The sequence below is a fragment of the Bicyclus anynana genome, chromosome 2 (genome assembly GCF_947172395.1).
Source record: "Bicyclus anynana chromosome 2, ilBicAnyn1.1, whole genome shotgun sequence".
NCBI classification, from domain to species: Eukaryota; Metazoa; Arthropoda; class Insecta; order Lepidoptera; family Nymphalidae; genus Bicyclus; species Bicyclus anynana.
Genome location: NC_069084.1, coordinates 4,428,171 through 4,443,518, shown reverse-complemented (window position 1 = coordinate 4,443,518; position 15,348 = coordinate 4,428,171). Strand labels below are relative to the sequence as shown.

Genomic DNA, 15,348 nt, shown 5'->3' with positions numbered 1-15,348 from the left:
CTTGTGGGTTCTGGAGATAGTGTGGTACATGTGTGGGGTTACAGCCTTAAATTTACAAAAAACGGATTTAATTAATTTTAATAAAGTTTTATATGCGCATCTTTTGTAAACCTTTAGACTCGGCAAAGGTATTTGAATGATATAAATATACGGAGCCAGTAAGCTTAATATTTGACATATAAACTTTTACAGGTTTCAAAAAAATAATATGCGCACGACTTTACAAAGTCCAAGAGAAAAGTAAAAACATTTAAAACCTCCTCGCGTGCCCCTGCAATTTAGTTACAACCCTAGACCTCATTTGAGCGCACGCCTAAGCGTCTTTATTAGGGTTGCCTCCAAATATACAAGTATAGTTCAGACTTTCGCAGACTTTCATGACCTCTTTCACGAATACCTTCAGCAAACAATTAAAAAAAGCGCCGCATTTATTGCAAAGAGCGTATGCAAGAGCGGAGGCTGAAACAATTTGCCGAATGCCTCAGTTTGACGTCGACGGTCGCGTACTACGGACGTGTTTTCTGTACTTTTGCGGTGCGAAATAAATATACGTCGAACACGTACTTTTGATTGGTATGGCGGTGTGTTTTTTTTTTAATTGAGATGGTTAATGTGATGTGAGAGTTTTGTGAGTAGTGGAAAAAATTATGTGACAATGGTAAGTTGATTTTTATAAGCATTACCCACATAAACTAGATAATTTAAAGCATCCTCTTTCGGCGACGGTGATATCTATTACATTAACGTGAGTAGGATATCTTCGCGAAAATTGAGACCTAGTCGAGCGATTATTATACCTACTGGTATTTAGATTTCTCCACAGCCTTCTCTCAGGCGTCATTTTAGGCAACATCTTACGTTATTAAGAACTTAATCGATCGTTAAACTGTAAACGTACATACAGAAATTCTTGTAATTACGAATAAAATTGCACTTTTTCCTAAAATTAGAAACTGTGTTAGAAATTGCACATATTTTCAAAGGGAAATACCTATATAATTTTTATTTTAAATAATGTATCGTAATCTTTGGATCCACTGAACCTACTTTAAAAATTCTGTTACCACTAGAAAGCTTATCTAAGTAACTATATTTTTATTTTAGTCTCTTATTCTCAAGGAAACGGGAATTACGTAGGTAAAACTGCGGGGGGGTCAGCTGCTTATAAGTATTATAAAGAGGTTGTGCGATTGAAGAAAGTAATCTTTGGATTTACTGAACCAACTTTGAAAAATCTTTTATAGAGCCACTTTATTTGTGAATATTTTATCCCCGTATTCCCACAAGAATGGGAACTACGTGGGTGAAATTACGGGGAGTTTGCTAATTTTCAATAATTAGTTAGTTTTGCTAGATTTGCTAAACTAATTTTTCTTTTTGTTTTTACCAATTCCATTTTATTTTTTGTATTATATAGTATAATCAAATAGTAGTTGTAAAATGTTTCCTTTTCTTGTTACTGTAAAATGTATTTTTTTTTCTTATGTAAACTGATTTAATGTAATGTAATCGTCAATTTATTTTAATATTACGGAAATGTGCATGCCGTGTCTACCTTCATTTCATTGTGCAGAGCCTTGTGTTTGTGTTTTTTTTAGATTGTATTTGTGTAAATGCTGCGACAGTCACTGGTGGACCAAATAAATAAATAATTATTATGGTTTTAGGTAAACCTACCCTCAAATAGTGCAATGCTGCTACGCAAGCGTAGCACGTACCTACGTCTAGTGTTACGCCTTCGCTTCGCTTTTGTTCCGCGTCCCAAATTAATGAACTTAGTCATTTAATATACTTGAGTGCGAGCTTATAAAACATCGAGTAGGTAGGTACTGGTACTTTAAAATATATATATATAAACAAATTTTAAGAAATTTGGTGTGTCTCAAACCTACCTTTACTATAGGTACTGGTAGGTTTGAGACACACCAAAGAAAATGGAGAAATCGTGAGGAAACCTGCGTACTAGATAATTTTCTTAATTCTCGGCGTCTGTGAAGTCTGCCAATTCGCATTGGGCCAGCGTGGTGGAAGTCCTAAGCCCTGTCATTCTGAGAGGAGACTCGAGCTCAGCAGTGAGCCAAATATGGGTTGATAACGAACGAACGATATAAACAAAGGTTTTGTTAATTCTCTTTAAAAATTCTTTCCTTTAATTAATAACAATAATTAGTCCTTCTCACGTAACAAAGTACCAGACTGATTTATTATTTTTTTAACTAATTTATAGCTATGCTTAAAATGATAAAATAAAGAATAAATATTTTAAAGGAGTATTGACATTGTCATTGATAATTCCTGACCCAATTCGCTCGGCATACCTACGTGTGCGATGTTACATTTTCTTTCCTTCCAACTATTTTTTAATGTGACATTTTATCTACGTAAAGTTATAAGCTATGACTTAATATGAATCTAATAAAATATTCTATTGTACCTATTCTAACAGCTATCAATGCTTTGGTCTCGACAAGAAATATCAAGTTATGTTTTAGTACACTCTAGAAGACGCCTTACGGTTTCGCCCGTGGTGTACCCTTTTCCATAGGCATACGAAGATAAAATAAATAGCCCATTTTACTTGGTAATCTAATGAACCATGTATTATTCCATTGTTGTTTCATAACCTCCACTATCTTCCAGTGAATGTTGCATTGAAATGCGATGCACTATTCCAGCGATTAGCTTTTACAAACAGACACAGACAGATAGACAGACAAATTAAAATGTTTTAGTATCGTGTTAATAGCTATAAACACTTGAAAAATCAGATATTTCGAAATCACAGACAGACATTTAAATTTTATTTATATATATGTATTGACATACATGTATGTGGCGGGTGGTAGACTTTTAACTAAGTAGCCTGTAATATTACGTATTTAATAGGGAATCTATTGTATTTCGCCTACATGAGTGTAAGATTCTGTAGTGAGAGTGAACTGAGTGTGTGTAGATTTCTAAGAGCTCTGTTGGTATGTTTTTGTTGATATGTTATCAAAGGAAATAAAACGCAAGTAATATAATATATTGAACGTAATACAAAACTAATTAGTCTTTATTTGTGTTTAGATCATTTGTTTTGTTTTTCTATTGACATTATTACTTATGTTATGAAATTACATAATATCTTCGAATAACAAATTGAGATTAGTGTGAAATAATATCTTTAAGAAAAGTTATATTTAGTAAAGCAGAAATAAATAAAAGGAATAATAAAAACATCCTATTTTGAGCTCCGGCCCATTGGATTCTTGGTCTTTATCTTTCTTGCGTATATTTTTGTTGTTTATCGCGTATTCCTGTATCATGATCGCATCTATGGTCGAAATTTTCTTAGATGACTTTTTGACACAACAATAATGGCCGACTATGAATCAAAGACAATCAGTAGGGTTGAGAAGTTAACGGCGGGCATCGGAACGATATCAAGTAGGTATCGTTATAACTGAAATACCTAAACTCAAATATCCGTTACTATACTACGTTATCTTAAAAGGGAACGTATAGTAACGTTTTTCGGTTGTGTGCATTTTAAGAAATTAAATATCACGTGTCACAAACGGTGAACGGTGCACGGTTTATGCCTATGGGTACGCGTGGTTAAGAAATGGGGTAATCTTTTTTTTATTATTATTATAAATATACCTAAACAATACACATCACTATCTAGCCCCAAAGTAAGCATACAGAGTAGCTTGTGTTATGGGTGCTAAGATAGTTGATATTATAGTATTAATATACAATTATATACTACATATAAATATATAATGTATAAATACACTACATATACACTTATATAATGTATAAATACACACAGACACTTGAAAACACTCATGCTCCTCACACAAATATTTTCCAGTTGTGGGAATCGAACCCACAGCCGTGGATGCAGAAAGCAGGGTCACTACCCACTGCGCCACGCGGCCGTCTCTTTCTTTTATCTTTTGGGGACGTACTAACGTCCAAGATTTGCTTAAACTTCAAAAAAGTGTGCACGTATCCACGTACATACTGGGTGTAAGGGACATGATACCGAAAACTGCATGAAGAGGTTAAATTTAGTTTCCACAACGATATTTTAAATACCAATTACGTCGGAAATAAGAAAATTCAGATTTTGAAAATTTTGAGCCCGCAATGTACAGCGAATAATGCTATAACAACGCTCCGCAATCTACTGCGTACGTACGTACGTACGTAGGTACGTACGCATCGACAGCAAATCGGCTGGCTACACTTACCTATCTAATACCTATTTTTTTTACTTTACAAGTTTTTAACTAGGTACAGGTAGTTAACTTACTTCAGGTTGTTTCTCGTTTACGAGACGTTCTGTCGTCGTAGTAGGTATTGATTTGATCTAAGCATTTCAAGACTTCTCAGTCAACACTACTATCTCTACTATCATAATCACTTAATCACTACTAACATAACATAAAACATACACAAAAGTTTTTGAATTTTGTTTTGTATGTCAACAGACCGCCGAACACGAACTATAGAAAAAATAGCGTAGCGTCTAGCGAAAGGACCTAAAGTTTCAATATTTTGAAAATACCTATTAACCGCGCCGCGCGGCTTAGGTTAGAGAGAGATAGCAATTATTTTCCTCGGCACCGGCGGCGGTCGGCAATACAACGTCGCGCAGTTTGTTTGTGACTTTGTATAGATAGATACCTATTAGTCGTGACCTGCCTATTTGACCTCTTGGAAAACAGCTGATCGCGCGCATTTTGCAAATTAAATTTACATTGCTAGTTTTTGTTAAAAATCTTGATTTGACGATTTTTATTAAAAATCGTATTGAGATAGATGAAATAAGTACTTCTAAGCTGTAATTAGTTAAAAAAAAACTGTAAAAAAATTTCAATATCGTGAAAAGACCGACAAAAAATTTCAACGCTGAGAGACTCAGAATCATGTACTGAACCACTGGATTAAGTTTTCGTTAGCATGCCCACCTTACACCCAGTATAGGTAACCGTATTTGAATAAACTAAAACTGTAGACTCTGCCCTGCATGTATATTTTTGAAATATGTAAAATAGTCAGAAAAAAAGTTAATTATTACGAAAATACTTATAGACCACGGCGTTTCCATGAAAAAAAAACTCATTTACCCTTCTTCATATTATTACTCTACAGCTACAACTTAATGTTATCCATACCAGTGTTTGAATAATGCTACTATTCGTAAGATATCTTTTACGCTATAGAATAACGTGAGCATATTTATTGTATAACATTTTCATTAAAAAACTATTTTTTAAAATAAAATGATTATAAAATATCAATTTTCCATCTTTAAACTAACAACATATCAATTATTAAAGAATCATTCATTATCATTTATCGATAAGTTAACGCTCGATGTTATTTACCCATCCTTGCTTTTCATAGACAATCTAGCGTTACGAAATGTCAAATTGCCGTAATCGTAGTTAAGCTGTGCAAATTAATCTCGTTGTGATTTTGTTTTTCAGAAAATAAATGTGAATAAATCGTAAATTCGGTGTAGTTTTTGGTGTAATTCGTACTGTACGCGTATAATAAAGGATTTAGACACTTTGTTCTTTAGAAATTACGTATAACGTAAGTGAAATATGTGATTTTAGTGACAAGACGGGTTTGTTTTGGAGATAAGACTTCTAAGAAAATTTCGACCATAGTGCACAATTGTTCCATTATTTAGTTAATTTAATTTAAATAATTTGTATGTTTTATTATTTAGTTTACTTAATAGAAGCCGTGATAGCCCAGTGGATATGACCTCTGCCTCCGATCCCGGAGGGTGTGGGTTCAAATCCGGTCCAGGGCATGCACCTCCAACTTTTCTGTTGCATTTAAGAAATCAAATATCACGAGTTTCAAACGGTGAAGGAAAACATCGTGAGGAAACCTGTATACCAGAGAATTTCCTTAATTGTCCGCGTGTGAGAAGTCTGCTAATCTCCATTGGGCCAGCTTGGTGGACTATTGGCCTAACCCCTCTCATTCTGAGAGGAGACTAGAGCTCAGCAGTGAGCCGAATATGGGTTCATAATGATGATGATAAAATTAAATAAAATTATATTTCAAAAGTTATCAAAATTATAAGACTAATATCTTAGCAATCCATGGATTTACCGTGCTAGTGCCGGGACCATTATATGGTACAGAGAAAAACTCTGATCCAAGTCCTGGAAGGGTTAAAGAATTCCTTTACCATTGATTAATACTCCACTTATCTCTGCTCGTGTTGTTCTCCCTACCTAGCCAAATTTATTAAAATCCCATTAGCTTGCTGCAGTTTTAGAGAGGCCAAGGTATTTAAGTAAGATATAGAGTGATTTTGTTGGTAATCCTCTCTCACCTATTTTTATGGCGTACAGACTAACCATATAGCCATTTTTAGTTACTTAATTTGTTTGGTCATGATATTTATTCACTTTTGTATTGTGGTCCTTCGGAATGTTAGTCTCCCACGGCACAGTAAGCTCTACAAGTACTATTCGCTTAGTTTGTTTGGAAAAAGGAAAATGTCTGATCTAGATCTCGAAATAGCGACATCCGCTGGGATTTTATAATGTTTTTCATTTGTCCATCCATTAATAAATTCCAATCACGTACCTAGGATTGAATAGGGTTTACTAGATGAATTTGATATGGCGCCTGCCTAAGAAGTTAATTTGTCTTTTATTTGTAGTCAATCCTTTTTGAGCTCTACTTGTAGCTACTGAAAGACTTGTATCTTCACGCATCGACGTATAAATTGAAGTAATCTTTCATGACGACGTGAGTAAAGATCCTATCTAGAAGCACCTTGCATTAAACCAACAAATGCCTTCAAACAATCTGTTTGAAGGCGGTACCAAGTTAGTAATGTATTAATTCCAGCCGTATATATAATAAAGATTTAGGATTTTCAGACAATTCTTTCAGAAACGGATTTAATTAACATAGCATGACCTTGGTACCGCCTCCAAACTGATCGCACTGAGTAAACTGAGAAGGTAGCACATACGATGTTATTTTTCGCTTTTTAGTTTGGTAAAAACATTTTTATAATTTTGAAGTCGGTAGTATTTTTTTATTAAAATTTTTATCCAATCAAAATAAATAATTTTTATTTATTAACACACAATAATATATTTTATTAATACAATAATCGTTAAGTTCCCTGGCTTTCAAACTTACTGAAACTGTATCTTGGTTAATATATCAGAACAACGCAAGCATGCAAAAGTTCAAACACCCTAATTTCATAAAAAGAGGTGAGGCTTCCAAGTTTTGAACCACGATTGGACCAAAAAAATTATTGGCAAGATCTGTTAATAATCGTAAATAACCTTTTTCCTAAATATAACGAAATCCATTATTGGAATTTTGTCTTCCCTTTAATTATTTATTATTATATACGTATAAGTCATGTTGTAGATTATTATAATATTCAGTGAACGATGCAGAGCGAGTTGGAAATATTCTCGGAATTCTTCGGAATATGTCAGTCTGGTTTAGTGCGCAACCCAATACGATTAACCATAGTGGCTCTAGGATCGAAAATTCTAGGAATCGTATCTGATTAAAAACGGTACCTAAGTAACACATAGCTTACTATATACTAACCTGTAGTAACAACTATTTATTATCTCGTTACTGATACAAGTTGGGAAGAGGGGAGTTTACCAAAAGGTGTTACTAACCAGATGTGTCTTTTACTGTTGCTTCATTAATAGTTATACAACTTAACAGCCGCGATGTCCTACACATTGCGTGGTACATTATCTTGTTCCGACGCTCAAATTTTAATACTTGGTAACCCAGTTAGCTACCAGAATCAAGAATTTTCGTAAATAATAAAAGTTTAGCGTCTCATCTAGATGAAGCTACTTACGTAAAATTAATTTGATAGTAATCAGTTGTAAAAACGTTCCACGGATCCTGGGCTAAGAGACTATTTAAAAATACAAACGAAACTCTTGATCATGTGCAATTAGGTATATCAGAAGTCTTGAAAATATGTAACTCACCTGAAAATATATCACTTTTATTAGCTCCCAAATCTTCTAAAAATGTTGAGGAAGTAGATTCTATTTATTAAACAGTACGAAATACACATTGCAACACAAAAAACAGACGATTCTGTGCGAAAACTCACCACACGTTTCACTCCAAAACCGGAGTATCCTCAGGAGACGTGGACTCCACTATGTTCAATTGTAAATATTTTACTATTGAACATAGTGGAGTCAACATAATTGCAAAGTTTGTAATAAAGTTCCGCAAAGTGCTATTCAAAAGTAACATTAGCCATGTTGCAGCTAACATTTTGACCTGTGGTCAAACACGCTGCCTCTATGGGACGACAGGGACAGATTACTTTAAATGAACAAGGAGGTTCTCCTTGTCTGTTTAAAATTAAATTTCACCCTTAAGTATAGTTTACACGACGCCAGTATTACTGGCAGCCGATGCTGGGATGGTATTGACCTCATAGACACGGTTTTTCAGGCCAAACCAACGCTGGCATCAACTTTTTTTTTCAAAGTTGGCAACCTATTGGTGCAAATACGTGTAACAGGCTTAGTTGATTCAATAGAGTAGCTTCCTTCAAAGTCTTCTGGTTTGCGGAAACTAACAAACAGCTCCGATTTTGATGTTTTTTTTTTGTTACTTAATAAAGACGGTATGATTTATATTCTTTAAATAATATTTATGATAGTTATGTAAAAAATATGTACATACAATACCTATTCTCAAAAAAATATTATTTTAAGTAATTTTTTAACTAACACGTTTCAAGTTTTAACACGGAGTTGTGAAATCATTTTCTGTTAACGTCAACCGTGTACACACGAAAACTATAGGAATGCCCTCGTTGTAACAACAAGGAAGGAAAAAGCAACCAACCACTGCCTTCGTATAAACTATGCTTTATGTTTGGCATGCTTGTGCATATGTTGTTGGAAACAAACTATTCTTGATTGATGAAGTTATTTATTAGGCGTTCCTCTGCGGAATTCATGATGAATTTCATCTTAATGAATTTGCTATTCTCAGCAATCGAAAAAAATCTGACGAATCCGAGCGACAACGTCAGGTACCGATAGAAAATCTCCTACCTATTGAAAGCTGAAAAAAATGTAAGCTCACAAAATATTTAGACGAAAGAGAGAGTACGACTTTGACAAAAAAATAGATTTTTTTAAATGAATGTTGAATTGACGATCTTTTGTCGTTGAATCTGGATCAGTTATCTGGATTGTCCTAAATGTTTGTGGCAATATGGTCCTATTTATGTAAACATTAACAAAAGGTTAATTTATATAACTATAACTTTAATGTTGTGATTGAACAGTCAATTGAAGATATGTTGTTTTCGTGATTTCAACTGTTTACCTTATGATGCAATGTAAATTATTTTGTTATTCAAGTGACAGGAACAAAAACTATTTTCACATAATCAACCCCTTTCGGAATGAAAATAGGAATTGTGACGAAGTGTTTCAAAATAATGTGCCTTTGAAACTTTGGAATCCTAGATAAATGTACATGTTTTTGACCTATATGTACAACATTGCCTAGTACATTTTTTTTTTCAATGTGACCATTAAAAGTAGGTACATACAAAAAAACGTAAAATGTAAAAAAATATTACTCCCGTTTTTTGGAAAAGACTTACTTTGCTGTAGAAAATATTAAACTTTCATTACTTGATACAACTACTTATTCAAATAATTAGGGCAGGGGTAGGGTAAGGGTAGGGAAGGGGTAGAGTAGGAGTAGGGTAGGGGTAGTTGAAAGTTTACATCGAGTTTCACGGACGAAGTCACGGGCGTCCGCTAGTTAGTTTTATAAAGAATATTTAACATTTTATAATAATGACCAATATTTTTAATAATGACCAATAATCTAATTCCGCTCTAACTAGTCGACGATGATGGCGATGATAATGATAATGATAGTGATAAAAGATTCAAGATTACATTATAATCTAAGCAAATCAAATCTTAGTTAAATATGAAATTAATCACGCGAGTTTCACTTCCACGAAGAGCGAAGTTATTGGCATAATCAGACGGATAGTTAATGACTTTGTGTACGCCAGTTGATATGGCTGGATAGATGAATTCATCAACGCTTCGGTATGATTAATTATGTATGTATTATTCTCAGAATACAGAAAACCACCAGAAGGAATGATAGCGCAAAGAAGTGAAGCCATTTAAACTACACATTTTACGATTACTCACTCTGTGTTTGTCGTGTTGTTTGACGTGCTATACAGGTGACAAATTTAATTAAATTAAGCCGTCTTGTGCTATTCCTTCGTGTAAAAATGCCGTTGGTAAAAAAAAGAAACTGAATAGGATCACATTTCACGTGTAAGTAGCACAAATAAATATTCTTATGTTAAAATAATGAATAATTTTTATGTGAATTTAGTTGTCATAGAAACCGATGACTTCATTTCAAGTGTTGCCAATGTAATTGTTTTGATTATCCCTACTTTTAATTTCAATTCAAGGATTTATTATTTATGTAAAATATTAATCAACTAAATAGGTAGGCATAGGTTCCGGCAATTAAGTTGAAATAAAATTGTGGTAATCAGCGCAGATAAAGAAAGTGTAAAATAATCTTAAAGCTTTAAAATTTTACAAATAACAATGGCGTGCTATATTATAATAAGTTCGTTCGTTCTTATCTGTTCGTGTGTTTGTTTGCACTTTTGTTTGTTTTCGTGTGCTTGTTTGGTCTTTTGTTTGTTTGTGTACCTACTTGTTTGCTTGTTTGTTTGAGCAAGAGGATTAAATAAAATATTTTTATCTTCAAAACACATTCTTAAAAGATATTAAACCAATTCAATGGCCTTATTTATACTTGAATTTTAAGAGACATAAAAATATATAAATTTAAATTTATTATTTATATAATATATAAATTTTTACCACAAAATAGGGAAAAATTTAACAGCCTCATGTACTAGCAACATTACGCGGGTGAGAATTGCGACGAGTGCAGGCTGTTGTGTACAATTTTTGGACACACTGCGCACTATAGAATGACATCTAAACGTGGCTTCTGGTGGTTTTCTGTATTCTGAGGTATTATTGTAACGATTTTCAACTAAGACGTTTGTGAATGACATTTCATTATCAGTCTACTTTAACAGGCTTCAAATCGTAGCGCCAGCTGGCCTATTCATTGTTTTGGTCTTCATTGTCAACCTATTAAAATAAACATCAAACCAATTGAGAAATGTCATCGACCTATTTTATGATAACCACCAGTGGGCACTGAATCTATACCACAGGAAACATATGTACAAGTACTAATATTATAAAGCTGAAGAGTTTGTTTGTTTGAACGCGCTAATCTCAGGAACTACTGGTCCGATTTGAAAAATTATTTCAGTGTTAGATAGCCCATTTACCGAGATAGGCTATATATTATCCCCGTATTCCTACGGGAACGGTAACCACGCGGGTAAAACCGCGTGGCGTGAGCTAGTTATGTATACACACGTATATTGTCAACTAGTATACGTCAAAGAAAGTGAGTTATCATAGCCAGGCTCATAGAATAGGGGATATGGAGTTTAGACCCACCACGCTTCACGTATAGGGTTAGCGGCAAGAGGGAGCTTTAATTTAATAACCAGCGAAACATAGCTTCGATTTTCGGCGATTATATTTTTAATAATATGAAGGTATATTTGTAAAATTTAAATTAACTTTTAGGTATATAACGGAGAAAAGTTTTCTCTCCTTGTATTCATATATAGTAGATATAAAAAAATATTCCGTTTTGCTGTTAAAATAGTTCTCAAGAATTTAATATTCAAAAGCCGTCTTGCACATTTCTTTCAAGAGTTTCGAATTAAAACAAAATCAAATTTCGATAATGCAACGGTTTTTATTCATAACGGCAAAAGAGTTTGTGACAAAGTTGTTCCCTTTGTTGGGAGGAGAATTTATTTGAATGATTTTATGCAATTTTATTTTGCCAACGAGAAAGCTGGTTGCATTCAATTTAACAGTATTCTTATTGGATGCCATTCGATTTTCTGCGAATTGCAAAATCGCATTGAGATATTTGGAATATTCGTACATTCGTTCATTAACTATCGAGTATTTTGGACTTGTATATAAACGACAAAAAGTATTGAGAACTCAAAGCTTTGTTAGTAAGGCTTTTTTCTTTGTTTACAAGTTAGACCTTGACTACAATCTCACCTGATGGTAAGTGATGATATAGTCTTAGATGGAAGCGGGCTAACTTGTAAGAAGGACGATGAAAATCCACACCTCTTTCGGTTTCTACACGGCATCATACTGGAACGCTAAATCTCTTGGCGGTACGTCTTTGCCGGTAGGGTGGTAACTAGCCACGGCCGAAGCCTCCCACCAGCCAGACCTGGACCAATTAAGAAAATCTCAATCTGCCCAGCCGGGGATCGTACCCAGGACCTTCGTTTTGTAAGTCCACCGCGCATACCATTTCGCCACGGAGGCCGTCAAAAAAGGCTTACTGCTTCGGTGGAATTGTGGTTAACTTGTTACAAATCACGTGTTCAAGTTCAGAGAGACAATTAAACTCTTGGTTTTTTTTTCTTCAAATTATTCTCAAAATAGTAGTCTGGAGTTGAGAAGTCGGTGATGAAACACTCCCGTAACTTGGATAAACCGTTCACCGTCAAACTAGTTAGCCACATAAACTCTTCACAAGTTCGTAATGAAAATTGAAAATTCTTAGTTTCCTAGGCTCACTTTCGAAGCCCTTTTGCAATGGATAGGATTATCAACAGTATGACAAGAGGATCTGGAACAAAACATAGGTACCGTACTGGTGCAGTACCCTTACCTTACCTTATCAGCCGATAGACGTCCACTGCTGGACATATGCCTCTTGCATGGACCTCCAAGCACAACGATCTCGAGCCGCATCCAGCGGCTCCCTGCAACCTTGATATCCTCAGTCCACCTAGTTGGGGATCGCTAACACTGTTCTTTCCGGTACGGGGTCGCTATTCCAGCACCTTGGGACCCCAACGTCCATCGGCTCTTCGAACTATGTGGCTTGCCCATTGCCACTTCAGCTTCGCGACTCGCTGAGCTATGTCAGTGACTTTGGTTCGTCTGCGGATCTCCTCATTCCTGATTCGATCACGCAGAGAAACACCAAGCATAGCTCACTCCATCGCCCGCTAAATGACTTTGAGCCTTCTAATAAGGCCCTAAAAAGACCAAAAGTCGCTGACTGGTGCAGTATTAGTGTTTAATCAAAAATAATGGTAATAAAACAATTCGCGAAACTTCTATAAGCCAGGCTTAAGTTAACTCTTTCATATTATAGTTTAACGAACCGGAAAATTTCTGTTTGTCGTTCCACACGCTCTCGTCATACTGCGCTTTGCAAATATGTTTTATTTGTTGTACGTGATACAAATGTTACCTACTATACGGACTAGAGGATGCCGGCGACTTCGTCCACATGCAAAACACTCCATTTTATATCTATTGATAAAACTGCATGATCTAAGCTAAAAGTTTCATGATTTTATGAAATGTCGAAAGTCTGGCCTTACTGGCTTTTTTTATTTATACTAAAGAGGTAGAGTTTTTGAGGTTTTGATTTTCGTTTTTTTTTTTTTAAATTAAGATACTAAAAAATATACTTTACAAGTAAAATATATAAATTAAAACTAAGAATTACACAGTATATTAAATTTAAATTTATAATAAATAAAATAATTATAACAAATACACACCATCTAGTTGTTCACCCAGAGGCAAGGTACCCAATATTTTATTTGTCATTCTAATTGTATTGAGTGTATATAATTTTACAAGTTTGCCCCTTAGGGTTGTAGTGTATATCTCTGGATCTTGAAATTGCATTATCTAAGCTAAAAGTTTCAAGATTTTTAAAATATCGAAAGTCTGGTTTTTTTAAAGTTTTTTTTAAAGTTTTACTGGCTTTTTTTCTATTTTCACTAATAGGTTATTTTTTCGTTTTTTTTTAAAGTTATATATATTATTTACAAGTTAGCCCTTAGGGTTGTAGGGTAAATCTCTGGACCTACCTATTAAAACGTTTTTGAAATTATTTTTATAATCACCCAGTAACATGGGCCCATGGGATCGGAAACTGCCTGGGTGAAAAGCACCTGTTAGTTAATAATATGGGTAAGAAGATGAAGTATTAAGGAAGTCAAGGGTTAAAATATGACATAATATTTCCCCCAAAAAGCAATTTTCGCGATATATGACTCTTTTCTTTAAAAAGTCTGATAAAAAATGCGATCACAATACCAGCATCAGTTCTCCACGGCTAATACGAGCAGGATTTATAACCGGCTCCGAGTAAAATGGAAGAAAAATTTCACGAATCATTTTCTCTTAAGAATTATGTTTTGTTGCTTACAGGTATTTTATAAAAGGTATTGTGCGGCAGCTAATGTGTTGTGTGGGAATGATCTTATATATCTTTTAAATGGTGGCACATCTTTTTCACTGTCATTCATAAAGTTTTGTGAAGTGGGTTTTCTTTATGCGGGGTTTAAAAGAGATTTTCCCGTCGGCCTTTTTGCTTGTACTACCCGCAAAATTGCGTTGGATAAATACGAAGGCTGAATTTGGTGAAAATTAACAATTACTTTGGGTTTCAAATGGAATAAAAATATTTTTTTGGTATTGTTTTCTGTGGAAAGGCAAAAAATGGTTATTTTTCGTACATGAAACAATTTTTGGCGGCAGTAATTAATTTTAAACGTAACCGATTTTCGAGAAAAACTCACATCGACGAGTGTGACGAGTCAATATCTTGTAGAATGCGTTTTGGAGTAAAACGTAGTAAAATGTTTGCCCAATTATGATTCTTGATGCGGACAACAGCAAAAACAATATTATTACAGTAATACAAAACTAACCAATTATTATTAACAAGTACAGCGCTGGCATGAAAAACTTTCGCGGTAAAAAAAGCTTTAATAATAAAAATAACAGGAACAAAACACCTCCCGTAATAAATATCCGTTATTGAATACGGTAAAATAATTGCCTGTATCTTCGGAGCACAAAAGCAATTTTCGAATGTATTTTTTAACCCAGCGACAATGCACAATTTATCCAAATTAATATACAGCATCCTGCTGATGTTTTTTTATGGTTCTGAAATAAAAACAGTACGACTAGGTACCTATCTCATGTATATTTATTGGGAAAATGCTTCCATAATAGAGCCAAAATGTAGGAGCCCTTGCCGAGACTAAATCTAGGAGGCCACGCCGTTACAAAATCGAGAATTCCATGCATTGAAAAATTATTGTATGCCACTGCACATAATGTGCAATTGTAGCACTCG

At 34.3% G+C, this 15,348-nt stretch overlaps 1 protein-coding gene across 1 annotated transcript in view; it reads left to right on the top strand.

Moving 5' to 3' along the window:
- Nucleotides 1-369: 369 nt before the first annotated feature.
- The window catches only part of LOC112044393 (uncharacterized), a 158,133-nt gene continuing 143,154 nt past the window's right edge, over nucleotides 370-15,348 (top strand). The window contains exon 1 of the mRNA XM_024080223.2: nucleotides 370-658. The gene's annotated coding sequence lies outside the window, so the exon portion shown is untranslated. The remainder of the gene's footprint in view (nucleotides 659-15,348) is intronic.